The sequence below is a fragment of the Pseudopipra pipra genome, chromosome 7 (assembly GCF_036250125.1).
Source record: "Pseudopipra pipra isolate bDixPip1 chromosome 7, bDixPip1.hap1, whole genome shotgun sequence".
Taxonomy (NCBI): domain Eukaryota; kingdom Metazoa; phylum Chordata; class Aves; order Passeriformes; family Pipridae; genus Pseudopipra; species Pseudopipra pipra.
Genome location: NC_087555.1, coordinates 8632826 through 8651414, shown reverse-complemented (window position 1 = coordinate 8651414; position 18589 = coordinate 8632826). Strand labels below are relative to the sequence as shown.

At 42.8% G+C, this 18589-nt stretch overlaps 1 long non-coding RNA gene across 1 annotated transcript; it reads left to right on the top strand.

The window, feature by feature from the left end:
• Positions 1–1388: 1388 nt before the first annotated feature.
• Positions 1389–17889, top strand: LOC135417002 (uncharacterized). Its single transcript, XR_010431855.1, has 3 exons — positions 1389–15358; positions 15730–15806; positions 16105–17889. It is a non-coding gene; the product is annotated as an uncharacterized LOC135417002 (long non-coding RNA).
• The last annotated feature ends 700 nt before the right edge of the window (positions 17890–18589 follow it).

Here is an 18589-nt window from a genome sequence, read left to right as displayed (position 1 = left end):
TCTCAATGTGGCTTCAGACACATTTATGCTGCAAAGATGAAACTACTACAATGCACAGACAGTACAAGAGCTAAGAAAAACATCCAGGGTGCTATCGAGTGTCGGTAGAAAATCTTACAGCACTTAAAGTATCCACTTATTTTTACCTGGGTTTCTGGTGATTAACAAAGCTGTGAATGTCAGATCCATCTAAGTCACCCTGAAAGCACAGGAGAGGGAACCAAGGAACAGGTTCTTAGCACCACTTACTGAAACAATACAAAAGTAAGAATTATTATTATTGCTGGTTCCACTATTGCACTTCAATTCAACTGAAAATCTGCCCTCTGATAACACAAAGGTGACTCAAGTGCCTCGGGAGAAGAAAACTAGCATTTTATCCAGCTTAGCTTATATCATACCTTGCAAGATGAAGCTACTAGAAATCAACTTTCTTTGTATGCCTCATAAACACAGGTGCTTTTAATTCATAACTCTGCCTTCTCCTCCCCTCCCCACGAGTCAGAGGGTTCTGAATATCAATTAAGATAAGAATATGGTACTAAATGCTTAAGATGCCTCACTCTGTACTATCAATGACCACATGCCCGCATGGCAAAGCATCAGGCCAAAGCAGGAGACAATGTCTGCTTCAGGAAAAAAGTGTGTAGTTGGGAATTACCTTCCAATGGAAAATATTTAACCAGATGGGAATGTTATTTATATGTGATGATTCCCATTAGCAGCGACTAACATTTATGGTATGAAATATCTTCTTATTACAGCACTAGAGTTATGACATGCTTTTAATATTTAGTAGCACTTTTTTTTTCCCCTTCCCCAGCCCGTACTTTCAAGTCATCTGTGCAAGAACCGCTGAACTATTATGGTCTGGTGACCTGCTTAGCACGAAGCAAGGCGGCAGCCAGCAGATAAGGAAGGGAAGAGAGGTAGTCACAGGGACTGGAATTCGTCATTGTGTTATGATTCACCGCTAATTTATGTGGGATGCTGCATAGCACAGGCAAAATCCAAGGACGCACAGACGCATTTTCTTTTCTGCATATAGGTGGGGCTCGGTTCACAGGATTTCCCCTTCCTCTGCCGTTACTGATCTTCAAGGTCGCTTATCCGACAGGGAACACGGGTTGGAAATGCTTTGGGAAAACCCACGTTTCACCCCACTAAGGGCAGGTCACTGCGCCCTCGGGACAGCTCAGGCTGCCAACGCCCCAGGACAGCAATTTTTCTGGACCTACAGAATTTAGCATGAGTCAGTAGGCGCTCATATTTTCCTCACACAGATCTTGTGCTTAAAACTACGGTATGTCCGGTGCATGTGCCCCTTTTTTAGAGTATTTATTGCACGTCCACCCGCACGAAGCCCTGGCGCAGCCGTTTTGCAGCCGTGGGGCCCGAACGCGGCAGTTTTCTTAGGAAAGGGTGTTCTCTGACATTTGGTCTTTGTATCCTCTCAAGGCTAATCAACAGGAGGGGAGGTTTAATCCGTGAAACAGACAACAAACAGGCAAGCGAGATCTAAGCGATGTCCAGGTGTCAGACAAATTACTTGTGGGCAGAATTGCCTCGTTAAGGTTCAGGGGCTCCACATGTTCCAGTGATCTCGGACCTAGGGGGGAGGTTAACAAAGCTTGGGAAGGAGGATGCCCACTGATAGCAGACACAAAGAACGCAGAATTCACAGGCCACCGGGACATTTGGCAGAACTGCCAAGATAGGGAAGAAACTGATAAAGCCAGCTCAGCAACTGTGCTGAGTCAGATCCAGCTGGGTAACAGGTAATTCTGGCAGGGGAGATGGTGACCACCAACTCACAGACCACTGACCCAAGAAAGCACCAACCCAAAAGAAAAGAAAGACCAAGCATGAGGATTAATTAGCACAAGAAGAGAAAGGATCATTAACCAATGGAAAATAGAATACTAATTAATAAGAGAACCAGGTAACTTGTAGCCAATGAACACTGATGCTTTTGCTTGCTAAAATGTATAAACAGGGAAAAGTTTTGGTAGTCATCATACTGGCTTTGTGGATTTACCATCCAGCACCCCTTTCTGCCCAGAACTGTAAATAAATCAAATACCTCCACTCTGTGTGCAGATTGGCCTCTTGCACACTGGGTGAAAGAACTTATTTGGGACAATACCTCCACACCACCAGGCTGCTTGCTCCCATTGCCAAAGCTCTCTCTAACAACAGCTGCCCTGCAGGCTGGTGTGACCCCAAAGAAGGGCCAGGGTGGATCACCTGGCTGCCTCCTGCTCCAGATCTCTTCCTCAGCCCTCCCTGTCTTGCTCAGGCTGCAGGCTGGCAGGGCAGAAGCCCACCTTACCATGGTGGGGACTAAAAGGGCTAAACCCACACAAAAAGTCTAAGAACAACTCTCCAGCGTCTGTCCATCCACATTCCCCTCATTAAACCTCCTGTCAATACAGCCCTGCTGAGACAGCAGCTTTCAGAGCTGGTGCATTTTCTGGCTGTGCTTCAAATCCTGGTTGAAAGCAATTAAAGCTGCTGGTGTGGCTCTGAGCTCCCAAGGTCCAGCCCTTGTTTAGTAGGTCAAGGCTGGCAGGACAACGCCAAGAGCATGTCCAGGCAGCACGTCCGTGCCTAGGAGTTGTGTACAGACAGCCTAGTCAGGATGCAGTACAGGATTACACCTAAGGAACCAAGAGAAATAGTCTCACCTATGCACTGGCGAAGATGAGCATGTATTCTTCTGTCTAAGCTTAGGTTGTTCAAATCCCGTAGAACTCCGAGGAAAATAAATGTGGAAAGAAAAATCCCTTGTGCCTGTTTCTTCCACCTTGTTCTATCCATCAAGTTTGTCCCTGGTTTAATGGTATCAGATGGTAGGACTGGACAAAACTTGCGTGAGGATCCATGATCATTTCATGCTTCCCTTCTTTTTAAAAAAGGAGCAATGATATATATTTTGCCTTCAGCAAGGCTTTCTTTGCAGATATAATCATTAAAAAAAGAAGGATACGTGACCTACAGTGCAGAAGAAACTTTGTCCTCAGAGAGCAGTATCAGTGGTTCACTGTCAAATTGAAAAGATATTTTCCATGATGATCTGTCTTGGGTGACTTGAACACTTTCATAAATAATCTGGATGATGGAAAAGAACATGCTTACTAATTCTTCAGATGACAAAAGCTTTAAGGAAGTTTGAAGACAGAGATAGAACAAACATGATTTTGACAAAGCAGAAGAGCAAACAGTTTTAAAAACATAACCCAGTTTGTCATCTAGTGAAGAAAAACGCAGTGGCCTACACCTAGTAAAGGTAAGCATGTGCATGAAACAGGGAAGGGCAAGGCAGTGGCTCACCAAAGCTTCTGGAATGCTTGTAAGGAATCATGAAATTAATGTGTCAAAGTTATCATACTACAAAAAGACTTAAAATGCAGTATCTGTAAGAAATCCCTATGGAGTAACAATAACAGCAAACGCAGCAGTCCTTAGACCTTGGCTGAAATACTACATTTACAAAGCTACAGGCCAACTGGAGAGAGACAAGAGTGTCAAAAGAATAGAAAACATGACATGATGTATTTGTCATAATTCTTTCAACCACCCTGCACACAGAGGAGAAGATTGAATGAAAACATAACTTGCTGTCACATACACGGAGGACTTTCCAAAACTAGGAAGGAATCATCTAAGTATTATATCCCTAAAGGAAGGGGGGAAAATAATGACTTAAGATGTCAGTAACAAGAGTTAGAGTGAACATCAGAAGGGGTGGATGCTCTTTAACAGAAGCCACCACAAAGCACTAGTGAGATTGCCTGGGGAAGCTGAGGAGTCACCATTATCTGGTAAGATGCTGGTAAGAACAAGTTGGGCAAATTCCTACCAGGAATGACATACCTGTAGCTGGACGAGGTGGTGGGACTAGACCCACTGAGCCTCCTGTTCCCTGGCAAGGGTGAGAGTGAGGATGTTGCTGAGTCAGCCCTCCCCAAGTCACATCAAGCATCCACTCAGTGTTTTGCTCCCCTCTGCTTGCAGGAACAGAAACACCCAGTCAGTTTTATGAGGTTGACCAGTCCTCCGAACAGCACTGCTTAAAATATCTCCCTCCCTCCCAAGGCTATAAACAATCTCAGCATAGGAAATGCAGAACTGGAGTTAAGTCTCTGACTGGCCCCAGGAAATACAAAATTATATACTCTGACTTGAGGAATTTGTGTGAATCCAGTCAAAACTTTCTGAAGTGGATGCCTCAGATCAGGCCATTAAGTCCCTACACAGAAGCCTAAATCAGTGGCCTCATTTTCAAACACACACTTAGCACTCAGCAGCTCCTGTAGCATCTAAGAGAAGACGGTGATTGCTTGTCACATCTGAGAACTTGTGCCACTTTGGCTCTAAAGTGTGGACCTGAAAGCACTTTTCTATGCAATTTTTCACAGTCCTAATCCTGGTGTTTTGTGAACACTTTCCCTAGATTTTTTTTTTCCTAGGCCATTATTTTCTTTGTAATGCAAAAATAAATATTTCACATTAAAGCAACTCCAAAGCTCTAACTTCGGAAATCTTCAATGGGTGCAGAACTTCAGGCTGAGAACTACAGCACACCGAAGATTTTACCATATCAAACACAGTTTGCACTCCCACATCCCCTCCTGCATTCATAATTACATTCTGACTCACATCGTAATCACACTCGGATCCCAGTCCTGCTTTGGAAATTTCATGGCTGCAATGCACAGCACCCATCTTCAGTTAAGCTATGTGGAATCATTATTGCCACAGCCAAGGAACCGTTTTTTCACCATTTGAATGCACCTGTTACTGCACCTGGACTCTTGGTTGCAAAAGTCTGGTGTAGAATCCTCAACACCCTCTTTAATAAACAGAGGTGCAAAAAAGGAACATAGTTCTAGCATCAAATAGATGTTGCCACTGTTCACTCTGAAAGAAATAATTGTGGGGTTTTTGGAGCTTAGCAATAGAACACGTATGCTGTATCTGTAAGAGGGACAAGATTACCTACACTTATAATAGAACAAGAAAAATCAATTTTACTCCCAAACTCTGTGTATTTTATGCGAAGTGCATCAAACACATGATTTGGGGTATGCTTCAAACAGAAATTCCCAGCTTTTTACAGAATTCATCCTCAACAAACTGTGAGAATATATCTCAGGAATTTAGAGGAGGATGCACGGCCAATAGCATATGCTTGGAACATTAATTAAAGTTAGAAATAAGGGAAAAGGACCCACTAAAAATCTTAATCTGTTACACTATGGAGTATATGTGTTGGGATCATTGTCCCCTAACTTCAGGTATCTCCACAAGGCAGGTTTCTGCATGGGACAGTCACCCTTGGCTGGCACCATAGGCAGAGGAACAAGCACATGGTATCAAACAAAGTCTACCCAGGGTAGCAGTGTTCCCACAGCAGAGAAAGAAGAGCTCCTATTTGTTTTAATGACTGGTTTACCTTGGATTATCAGTTGGCTTTCTTTAGTCTATTGCATTTATCTCAAGTGATTTATTTTAGAGGGCTGCAATTCATACAGTACCAAGTTTGCTCTCCTTTACCTTCCCTCTTTCCTCTTCATAAACCTTGCAAACAGTTAAGAGATTTATAGGGAACTACACCCATGCCAGAGAAAAAGAACCCTTACCTGACATAAGCTCCATAGATTTCAGCTATTTTAAATGAAATACAAGTTAATTACTAGTCCATATATAATATCTTAAAGACACATTTCTCTAAGAAAGCTTTAACTTGTGTGTGTTTATGCTGTCCTCTCCTTTTCCCACCTAGAAATCCAAATGTCCTTGAACCATGCTGAAACTGGAAACATAGCCAAGCAGCACCTGCTGAGCCCTCTTGGGTCAAGTGCAAACCATCAACAGTATCCCTCATTTCAGTAATTGCCCCCTCATCACTATTAAAGCATGAGATTTTTCTTATCTTCACATTAAAAATCCCAAAATGAAAAAAAATTCCCTTCCAGTGAGTAAGTCACCCCGACGTGCAGCAGCTACAAATTTGGAAGCTGTTTCCCACTCTCACATGCAACACCTCCAGCTTCTCAGCATAAAGTCAAACATCACCCTGCAGTCCCAGCTGCTTAATCAGAGTGACTAGGAGATGGTGTCCCCATGCCTTGGTGGGACAGATGGAGAAAGCCACGTGCCACCAGTGCGGGAGCCATGCAAGGTGGTGCATTTCCATGCATCTGCTGGAGCCATCCTGCACACTGCTGACACAGCTCACCCCTGCGGCATCTGAGAAGGCAACAACGCAGAGACAGTAAAAAACAACCCACTCTTATTGCCTTCTGAAAACAAATCAGCAGCTGAAAACAAACCAACAATGGAATCAACATCAACAGGTGTCTGAAGAGCTGAAGATGCAACACTTTGGCAGGAGACTAACAACATTAACCTTAATTTGGGGTAGAATTATACATGTTTTGAGAAGTGGCTTTGAATGCTTCATTTCTTACCAAGGAAGCTTTTGCTACTGTGAATTCTCTTGTCTGAGGTTATAATTATTTGGGTTCAGAAAACGTGGGCTTCTTTCGTGAAAACTTGGTTGTATTTCAAGGTGAATAAATAAATCCTAAACCAATTATATCTATTAGCTACTCCAGTCAGAGATGTTCAGAACAATATAAGCAAAGCTAATATAGGTAGTGGTAGGACAAGATGTTTGTGTTTACCCTTAAAAGCAAGTTCTACATACTGAGCACCATCACCAAGGAGTTGCTTCGGGCAGAAGGAACGGGCTCATGGGCAACTCCAGCCTGATGTCAGGGATCAGTCCATGCAGAGCAGCCACCACACAGACCTCTTGAATATCTGCTGTCAGCCACAGGAGGGCAAAGCGAGCCCAACCAAACTAAAGAAACCACAGTAAAGCAGCCAAACCAAGGCAGGATCACACCAAAGCAGTCAAACCAAGGCAGTGCTAAAGGGGAGAAGGTGTCAGGACCAACTAAAGGAAATACAGACTATTTCCAGACATCCTCCAGACAAAAGGGTTTTTTCCACTTCTCATTAGCAGCAGGAGCCAGCTCAGGAGAGGCCGTCAGGCAGCACAGAGAGGAGCAGCCTGGCAGGGCTGCTACTCACCAGCAAAGGGTCTTGGGGACCTGACTCCCCTTGTGCAAGCCAAGTCCCAACTGGCAGCTCTCTGCACACCAGAAAATTAGGCCCAAAAACCTCAATAGCTGTCAATTGTTTGCCAATCAGAGCACTGAGCACTGATTTCAGAGTAAACTTATTTGGCCATCGCAGACACAGCGGCTATTCATAATTCACCCTCAATCAAAAACAATTTTGTGATTTGAAAGAGTACTCGTTTTTCATAAATGCTGGCATCTCCCCAGCAATCAGTGAACTCCCTGGCAGCCAGCCAGGCACATCCACTGGTGGCAGCAGTAATTCCTTCTCATCATAATGTTTATATGTGCATAGATCTGAGCCAGGTGAATTCACAATATGCAGTAGAATGACAAATGTATCACATACAACAAAGGGTTGAGAAGGTGACTTGGAATAATTTTTTGTCACTGGATGAAACCATGATCCAAATACACAGTTCTCAAGGTTTTTGAGCTCTCGAATTTATTGCTAGATTTCTGCTAGACCTCAGCCTTTTTCTTTGTCCACAGATTTGCTTCAGTTTTCATTAAATAGATGATAAAGGTAACTAGTGTATGATTTGTTTTGTAACTCAGTTGAAAACTTTTTAAACACTCTAGAATTTTTTTAAAAAGTAAATCTTGGGGTTTTTTCCTTAGAAAGATAAGGCAGATCATTCCCAGCTTTGCTGCAGACCCTGTGGGAAATAAAAGGTGCTTATTCTATGCACTTTTCATCCTAGCTTAGAGCTGTTTTATATAGGTTTATTTTTTTGGACACATTCTCTTTTCTCACTATCAAAAAATCAGGTCTTGAAGGGAGAGGACCCAACAGAGCACAAAGGATGCTCGGTGTTTTAATTTATTCCCTTGTGTGCTCACATCATGCAAAGGAAAAAGTACTTCAACACACAGGTGACCGTGACCAGAAAGACGTGAGGCTGCTTCCACCTTCACAGGTAGTGCACTTTAACTGAGGTGCACTCTTTTAAATGTGCATATGTCAAACAACCATGTCCAAAACAGCTTGGCTAAAAATCCATGGCTTTCAGTCTAAGAAAAACCAATGTTTCAAATGTAAAAGTCGTACAAAACAAAAAGACTTTTCAAAATGATCCTTTCACCCTGAGATATATCCCAAAGAAGCAAATTCAGGGGAAAACATTCTTTCACGTCACTTTAAACATGGGGCCAGCTGAGAACAGTTGCCAATAGCACACCAATATCATCATCCTGTTTTCTTCCAAAGAAGTCATGACCTCTAAAGCCAAAGAGCTTTAAAAAGGAGGGGTTATATATCTTTTTTTTTTTTTTTTAGGCCAGTTGCACCACCCTGATGAACACTCTCGTGCTTTCAGGCAAATTTTATTTAATGAAAACAGTCTGATTGCAAGACTGGAAGGTTGAGCACTAAGGAAAATACTGCTCATCATAAGACTCCTTTGCAAGAGAACAGGAGTGATATTTTGAAGTGCAGAAGTCCTTAAACATAGAGGCTGTGTTTCCTATCTGTGCCATTTGCCTGTTTGTGCAGGAAGCATGTGCCTGGTTTCTCCCCTTGGGTGGCAGGCACTTGAGCTTTGCATCTGAGAGCAGAATTTGCAATTTCCAGGTGTATTTCAAAAGGAATTTGAAAGATTCTCTGCTTGTCTGAAGGTATTTCAACCCCATCTCTCAGGCAGGAACGGAACAGCTGCTACATTAAAGGGAAAACCCACGCGTCAGAAGCAGAAAAGAGGAAGATGTTATAAGCAGACCTGAGCAAAAGGCAGCTTATGATTTAGTCATGAGAATGTAATTAGGGGTGTAAGAGCACTGGAATATCCTAGAAGATACTTTTCTTTGAGGCCTCCACCTTGGGAAGGCAAGAGGCTCTGCTGTAAATATGCACAGGATCTATGTCACCTCTTCTTTGTCACAGATCCCTGCTAACTTCCAGGGCTCCTGCAAGGAGATGGGCTGAAGCAGGACCTCATGAAGGAAAGTGGTGCCACCATGCTAGTGTCAAATTAAATCTGGAGAACAGTTCAAGTCGTAGGGAAGACTGACTTTTACAACACTTGGGAAAAGGTATTGAGCCTGCGGTAGCCTGTCCTGATACATTCAGGTCTGCTGTTAATTTGCCCCAGTTACATCTTCCCAGGTGAGGATTTTTAGCTCACAGTTCGGTGGGGCTGCAGGTAGACAGGAGAAATGCCTAAGGCAAGAATGGAAAGAAGGGATGAGGCAGCAGCTGAAGAACAAGGGAAGTGCTATTGGACTGTGGGGTGCAAGAATGTGCAGGAAGGCAGAACAAAAGAGCATTATTTCAAAATGATGGGAGGGCCAGGAACGGCAGTCAGAGATAACAGGAGTCAGCAGGGGAAGGAACTTGGGTCAGACAGAAGCAGGGGGACTTTGGCATTGGAAAGTTTAAGTGACAAAGAGAGGTAGTGGGGGTTAGCAAATAGAGGAAAAGAAGGGGAAGTCAGAGTCTCTTTATAAAAAGGCTGTTTTGAGGAAGGTCAAGTTCTTTGCATTTGGTGGGCGGAGGGGGGTGGATAAGACATATATTTTAAAATCCTTGAACTGCTTTTCAGTCTTTTGTGTCAACTTAGGTTGAGTTAATTCACTATTTGCATATAACCAGCTTTTGCTGCTAGGTGGTCATATTTGCCATTTTGAGTCTAATTAATCATTAAGGAACCTAGAGCCTGTGTACCGACATTTGAGAAATTCAATATATAAAGGCAGATGTGCTTTGGTTTGTGTCTTGGTTGAAAACAGGCTTGCTAGGCAGGGACAGATCTGACACCACCCTAATGTTGCATACTTATAACCTTCAAACCTTGACAATCTGGTTTCTTTATAAGCATTTCATGTGTGCACTTCTAAGTCAAACTGTGTACTCAAAATATCTTCACTGAAACATCTCATCTATTTGGTGGAGAAATAGGTTTTAAAAAGCTAAATACACTACAAAGGGTGTGAGGCAGTAAAAATACTTCTCTATCTGTACATGCTTAACCAAGGAGCCTACGATAGGTGCCTTCTCAGCCAGTCATAGCCTGTGAGATCGGCCTCTCCAGGGAAGGATTCAGCATCAGGGTCAGTTTTCTGAATATTTAGAACAGCAAACAGACTCTGGGGAATGGTACAACTCAGGGACTGACATCAGGGTAGAAAGCCTGCAGGTATGGGTTCAGTCTGCCCATTTTTACATGGAGCAAAATGTAGTGTCTGCTAAAGCAAGGTGTTCCCAAGGGGATAGGATGCAGTCGGTACAAGGTGGAGGAGGAGGAGGAGGAGGAGGTGCCTCAAACACAGCTGGACTCAGCCCAGCAGAAACCTCGAGGCAATACCTCACAATACCTTTCCCAAACTTTGGGCAAGTCATAAAGTGTTTTGAATAAACACTCATTGGTCATCTAAGCAGACAACAGGAATTAAAAGGGTAAAATTTGTAACAGAAAGGTCTGTGAATTTCAAAACTCACAATAAAAAAACTCAGTTCTTCCTGAGTGAATCAGACAGAGGAAATGAGGCACATTTCTGTTTAACTCTGATTTACTAGAGCTGCACTTTGCATTTTTGCCATTACTATTAAAGTAATAGTTTTGATTGACAGGATCTCATTTTTAATTAGCCAGATCAACCAAGGCACAACATCAGCATTTCTGAAAGCATCTGAAAAAGCAGCCTACTTCTGCAAGGAAATCTTATTTCCATTTGAAGATTAAAGGTTCTAGACAGCAGCAATATGTTTCTATCTGCCATTTCAAAAGGAAGACTTGAAAACATCACGCTGTAGCACATGAGAGATTAAAAGATACAGGGAGATATCTCACAACCAATCCTGCTTCTCATAGGTCTTTATTCCTTAATCCTGTCCAGCAACAGCCTTTAACAAGAACAGTATAACTGCATTAATCAAGGATTATTAGCAAGAGATCTTAATGCAGCGTTTTTGCCCACCCATCTCAGATGCACTCCGTGTTTCACTGGAGAATGCCATCATACCTGGATTCAGCAACCAGAGAATCACACACTATTAATTGAAGTGACCCATCCTGCTTGGTGAGGCAGGTCATGTGGTGGGCCAGAGCAGGACCTGCCCAGCCAGCAGAGGAGCTGGGGACAACAGCAAGGTCTCCTCCTGGCCTACAGCGACTGGAGATCACCACCACTTTTTCCTGCAGCTTGACTTCAATAGCAGCAGGAGAAAGCTGTCATACCATTCAAAACTGCTGTGCAGGGAAGGGCAGCTGGGAAGAGGAGGGAGAGCATGAATGACAGAGATACCAGAGCATGGTCTGCCTTAACTTTGCTCTTCCATCCTATCTGGGAAAGGCCTTGATTAATTCACAAACATAGCAAAGCAACAACGTAGTAGAAAGGCTCTCTAAACCCCGTTATCTCCACTGCTTCTATCACCAGGAGTGTTCTTGCTGTTGGAGACATTTTTAACCAAACAACATTTTCCTGAAGCATACTGCTCTTCCAGAAAACCTTTCTGCTAGCAGATATACTGCTTTCAATTTAAACTACTTGGGAAAGCAGGTAGGGAGGCACACACACGTCCCATGAGTTTTGCAGATCAGCGCCACAGTGACTGAAGAGTACCTGAGTCTCCTAGTAGTTGCACCTACTGCTCTTGCACATCAGGAGAAGCAGAAGCAAAATGTGCAGTGTGCTGAGAACACGCCTAGCTATTTTTACACCCAAGCCAGATGTTTCCATTTTTGATGAAAACAGTCCAAAAGAATTTTTTTTTTGTTTCAATGTGAAACAGACACAGTCAAAAACCTAGAAACCCACAGCAAAGAGAAATCATCATTCCCTGGACAGCTGTGACAGGGTGACTGCCAGCTACAGGACATGGAAACAAACCCTTTTGGAAAATATTCCTGCAGCTAGACTGCACCACTTACATTTCTCTCTCCTCAACTTCATAGTCTCCTTACATTAAGCACTGAGGGGCCTGAGCATTATTTTTTCCTACTGTTGGGTGGACCTGTGAACAGCTATCCATAGGGATCCTTTTGGAACAATAAGCTGAGCCAAATATTTCCATGTAATAAATTTCGACTCCACAACCCCAAAGTTAAACACTGGAAACACTAGGACAGATTTCCTCTGGCAGTGGAAGTCTTGATGGCTTCATGCTCCTGCACACCACTAACTCTGCCTCTCTGATTTATACCAGATTTCCTAGACCTGCAACACAACCATTTGCAAACCTTACAGGACATGTTTACCCTCTGATTGGCAAAGTATGCAATTGCACATTCAGCGTGCAAGGACTTGTTAGACACCCAGCTTTGGTTTAAATCCTCTTTTTCCTTTATTTTTAGCAGCCATAGCTGCTTTAGCTGACACCAGGGGCTTTGTCACTTCTGCTCAGCATCAGCAAGGTTTTCACTTTCCATCATAACCACTTAATGGCATGCAGAATATAAAGACTAACAGTCTAATTGCTTTGCTGTCCTCCCCGTGCAGCCTTTGTTCTCCAGGAGCTCCTTTTGAGCGAGCAGGCTCTCCCCTCCAGCTGCAGTAGCTGGGCTTGAGCGAGGCTGGGGAGCCACTGGCAGCAAACCCGGGGCTCTCACTGACATGGTCATTACCCTTGGGGGTTCACAGGCAAGGCCTGTCTAAATGTCACCTCCCAGGCACAGCCCTGAGTGCCTCTGGAAGTGATGAACACACTGTTTTAGTACTGGCCAGGCTACTTAGAGGGGTTATATTTAAGGTTCAGCCTTTCCTTACAGCTGGCAGTGTTCTGCTTTCCCTTCTCCGATCCCACTAGACTAACAGGCATGCTGCAATCCTGGAAAAACTGCTCCAGATTTCCAGAAACCGTAGCAAACTTGCACCACCTATCGACACGACAGAGCCATTGGTTTGGGGCCAGAAACCCGGCACAGCAATCCAGCAGTGCTTCATGATACTGATCATTGTGCTCCCAGCATCCTACATTATAATGGGCCTCAAAAAAGCAGCACTGTTTGGCACATGCCAGGGTGCACCTGACCCGACTGTATCTTCTGCCCTCCCACACATGCACCCATCCCAGTACAGTGGGTAAGCCTGGAGGCCCCCGGGCTGCCCGAGGTGTGCTGTTGCTGCTTTGTGAACAACTGTGCTTTGCAGAGGAGGTCCTGTGCCTCCTCACCTCTGGCTCAGGCATTACTGGATTCCTTGTCACAAAGAGCCCTGGCCACAGAGAACTTCCTCTACTTGAAATTAACTTTCTCCCTCCTTTCCATTTATTTCAAGAACTCAAAGACAACACCTTATCCAATTTAATTTATTCTTACTGCACAGGAAACTCTCAGCTTACCCCCTACCCTACTGACCCTGCAGGGAAGGGATACCCATCCCTTGTTACAGACACCCCTAGCACCACCACACCACTGAGCCTTTCCTGCACACCTCATAGCAGGCACCGAGACATTGCTATCATCAGAAATACTACATTATATAAAATTTTCTCCCATGTCATCTGTCCTCTGTGTGCAGCAGAGAGCTACAGATACCTGTCCTAGATGGCGACATCCGCGGTGACTTCTTTGAATACCAGTCACAGCTATGAGTGCTGAACATGGCAGAGAGTTGGCACCATGCCTGCCAGTGACCAAAGAATGCTATTTCTTCCTCACCTCTGAGCACCACTCCCTGCCCTCAGCTCATGGTCTCTTCAGAGGAGGCACCTCAGTGACCTGACGACACAGCAGCCTCTCGAAGCACAGGGCTGGCGTGACCAAGACAGATATCAGCCCTGCCCAGGGCACAGAAGCTGGGAAGCTTTTCTTTTGTTTTTCCCTGGTGTGGGAAAGGAGATGTCAAACACCCTCAGAACAAGAGCTCCAAAGGAATACAGGGTTTCTGGCTAGGCTCTTCCCAGACAATTTAGCTGCTATTCAGCGTGCCCCACGTTTTGACCACAGAAATGGTATATTAATTCCCCTGCAATGCACTGAGCTTCCTGCTGTGGGTATTGTGGATTTGCTTCATATTATAACAATTTTAACTTGCAGGCTTCAGCATTACCAGCACACATTACACTTCTACTCCTTTAAAGCTCTGTACCTGCTGGGGAAAGCTGGTTTTATTCCCATTTTCCCCATTATGCCTGGCCCATGCTCCACTTCCTACCTGCTCTGAATTCTTTTCCAATAATCAAATCAAGGCAATGGTGTCAGCATTTTCAGATTAGGTCCAGATATCTATGACCCTCAGGGATTAATTTCATCTTATTCATAAGAGGAACACAGGGGAAAGAGCTACCACATGAACACTCAGGATTTGAACAGCACCTCCCGTTCTTCGTCATGAATCCATTTCTCAAATACACACATTAAGTTACATCAATTCCTCTGAAGATAAAGAAACAGGCAATACCAACCAGATGAGAATTTGTCCAAAAACAATAAAATGCACGGTGCAGAGGGCAAAGACAAGGTGCTGTTTGCTTCTTTTGGTGCTGGCAACCAGAGAGGGGATGTGATGGTGCCATTTCATAAGTGCTTCAATGGCTTCAACTCAGTTACCTCAAACTCAGAAATTCTACTTTTTAGGGCATTCTGATGCTTAGCAATTAGGTGGAACTTCCTTTCCTGATTGAAATAACACACAAATCCTTCCAGGACAGTCAGCACTTGGGGAAAAAAACATTGACTTGGGAAAATTTGGGAGCTTAGATTTCAAAGTTTAAGTTTGAATTTTATTAAGGTGTAAAACTGCTTCAAACCTGTATCAATTAGGAGGCAGTTTCCTGAAGAAAGCCAGAAGTACAATCCAGTTCTAGTCAGCACAATGTCCAGTTGCCTCTAATGACCTTTAATATAAGAGAGACTATTTCAGTGTTTATGTTACACTGATGAATCACAATAAGGTACAATACAAGGGATGCAAAATTTGGAAACTACTTTTTCTGGCAGTTTTCAAAGACAGATGGAGAAACACTCCTTCACAACAGAGATTGTTCAAATAAATGAATAAATAAATTATTAAATAAAAAGCTGTTTCAACCTTGCTGGCCTGATCTACTATGATCTATCAAATCTTTGAGAGACCTCAAGCAGCTTACTTGTGTATTTTATATACTTACACCCCAGGTATATTAGTCAGCACTTGGAAGAGAAATTGGTGGCATCCAGAGGCCAATTTATTTCCTTTTGCAAAAGATTCAGCTTCATACCAGCTTTGATGCTCAGTTTTACATAGTGCAGCATCTGCCAAATGACAGCAATCTCCAAGCACAGGTAAGAACCTCATGCCAAGAAAATATAGCAGTTATTTCTTCAACAGTTTTGAACAAACATGTCTTAGCTTTACAACATATTTATTATATTACCCAGTCCATTACTCTGCATGAGCTCTAGAACTGAAAAGGTCTGTCAGATTTGAGGTATTTTAATCCATTTTTTCCTAGCCTCTCTTTTATATTTGGAAAAAATTACACTGATTTCTTTCTTTATATATTATGTATCAGTAGTAATATATATAAATATATATATTTATGTATTATATATCAGAGTATATATCGTTATATATTATAATTGCAGAATAACCTACTGTAGCCTAAAAAATAGTATTATTATTGTTGACTGTTTCTCGAATGTTCCTTGTCCAGATCACCACCTTGACTGGGATAAAGCAAGCACCAAAGAACTGCAGTGATCCAGAAAGTGCTCACCAACTCACATGAGGGTCAGATTCTCATCTTTATTATAATATTGTTTCTTTACAAAAATCATGTATGAGACAAGTCTTTTGATATTCAATAACCTGTTTATGGGAAATGACTTTACACAAAACATCAGATGACTTGACAGCAGATTGAATTTAAAATATGATTTTTTAAAATGCTCATGAAATTCATATTGCTTTAAATATAAATTAGCGAGAGTGCCAGAAGGGATGAATGTATTTCACTTCTTGACTGCAGATAACTGAAATGTACAGTTTTACCTACATTACCTGTATTCATTGTACTTTCCTATTAAAGGATGAAGGAGCTTTCTCAGCTGCCTGGTCACACAGACCTCCTGGGAATGTCAGGAGGTGAAGGAACGAAAGGAGAAGCCTTTGGACAGACACACTGCCATATCAGTGCCAGATCAAACCTGGCTATCCTGGATCTGCAGAGTCCCAAGAGAAAAGCAACAGCTGCAGGAGATGAGGGGTATCATTTTGCTTTCGCAGCCAGATTGTCACCTTGGTTCCAAGAACATTAACTGCACTACTGCAATGTCCCACCCTCGGGGGAAGGGAGCACCCCAGATTCGCAGGTGCTGGTGACCAAAAGGAACAACAGAAGTCAGAGGGTCTGCAAAAGTTTACAAAGTTTTTTTAGTAAATTACACACTCAGCATGGAAACTGGTACAATAGTCCCTGACCTCCTATATAAGCACACAGCAGTAGGCTTTGGGTAAAGGGATAGGGTGAAAGGGAAAGAGAAAGAGAGAGATTAATTAAAGAGGAGGAGAGAGAAAGAAAGGAAGAAAGAGAGAAATAGAGATCACCAGCACTGGCTCCAGCATCGATCCAGCTGATAGGGTGTCCAGAGTCCCAGGGTACCTTTTCATAGATAGGCTTTTCCTGCCCTGGAGATTAGTTTCTTACTTTCTGTGCAAATTAGTTGTCATACACAGTTTATTTTTCTAGGTAACAAGTCAGAGGGCTTTGGGGGTCTCTGGTGGTCTTCATCCCTCCTACAGTCCACGCCCACTTCTTGAACTTGTTCCTGCACTTGTGCTGGACTGTGTTGTGTTTATCTCCAGAAGCCAGAAAAAGAATGTTTGTCCCAGGAAAAGCACTGCCCTACCTCCACGTCTCTCTTCTCTAGCCACATCCTGTTCTTTCTCACAGTGTGTTATTACCAACAATCCTTGGCTGTTATGACCAACAATCCTTTGTCAGCTCCACAGCTATCTGGCTATCAGTGTTTGAACATACACATTAGCCCCTTATCTTCAGGGCTTCTGCAACCTCTGAACACTCATATATCCAAATTAAAAGTGAAACTAGACCCTTATATCCTCTGACCAATGTTCACCCTATGGCAGTGTCCCTCACTTAAAGCAGTATTGCATTTATTCACAATAAACACAATATTCACAGGGCAAATTCCAAATCTGTTAATTATTCCAACATAAATTCTTCCCACAGCTTTAAACAGAGTCAATACTCTTTATTTTCTGCCCATAAATACACTGTGTTTTAAAGATTTGCTGCCTGCTACCCCAAAGTGAAGCTGAAGAGATATATGCAAATTATTCTGAAAGGCCTCTGTGCTCCTAAGAGGAAATATGCTCAACTTCAGAATCTTACAATCATTAACAAATTCATACAGGAATAAACTGGTCCATACTACTCTAATAGATGCCTAGAACAGATGAACAGGCTTGCATAAAATTATATCCAAAATTTCACTTAATATTTAATTTCAACCTCTGACATGAGAAATAACTATCCCACTGGTGCCTCACTTCCCATGCACACAACCAAATGCCTCTGGACTTCTTATTTTTGCAGTGGAAGCAAACCAGGAGGCAGCCAACACAATCAACCAAGAATCAACCTAATTTGTCTCCACAGTCAGAACACACATACTCGAGACAGTCCTCGAAACCCCAGTACCTGCACAGCTGTGTGCTATCTACACATCAGCTCTTGTTTCACTCTAAGTACAAAATATTTAAAGACACAGTAAAGTGCCACAGATGTGCAAAGTTTAAGAGTGCTTCAATAGAGAGTGACAACTAAAATAAATCCCTCTGCATAAAATCAGCTCTGTGTGTTTTTCCACCCTCTATCAAATTACAGCATCCCCAAATTATGTTAAGAGAAGCCTTGTCTAAAATGTGAGGTGCTGTATTTCATCAGCTATCTGAGATGACTCAGGATTACAAGTACTGAAATAAAATGAACATCCTGTTCCAGTTTCTTTAACTAAATTTTCTCCCTCAAATAGCATCAACAAGTGACTCAGTACAATGTCATAACAAACAGTACTTGTGCTGCAGCAAAGTACTTGGCAAACAGCAACTCTCAGAAATAAATCAGTCACGTTTTACTGTAGTTGCTAATAAAAAGATCTTCATTTTATCTTGGAGGGGGAAAAAAAAGAAAATAATGTGTAATAACCAGATGGCAAGTAAACAAGTTATTTCCATAATAGTGGGAAAACTATTTGTTTGCATTTGGATGAACCCATAAATGATGTTTAGGACTAAATTTGGCTCCAAGTTGTGACACCAATTTTATAGTGAGAATATATCGCTCTTCAGTCTCAGTCTCACTGTGACCAGCAAAAGGGACATCCTTTTCTCTCTCAGATTTTGGTTAAAGTATCCCAAGCACTAATGCCAGCTAGGGGAGGGAAAAAAATTATTTATGGCACAGCAGGACCAGCCTGCTTTAGATCAGAATCACTTGTGCAGTGAATTAACAGCATTTGGTGCTGCACATAAACTGTACCTGTACTCTG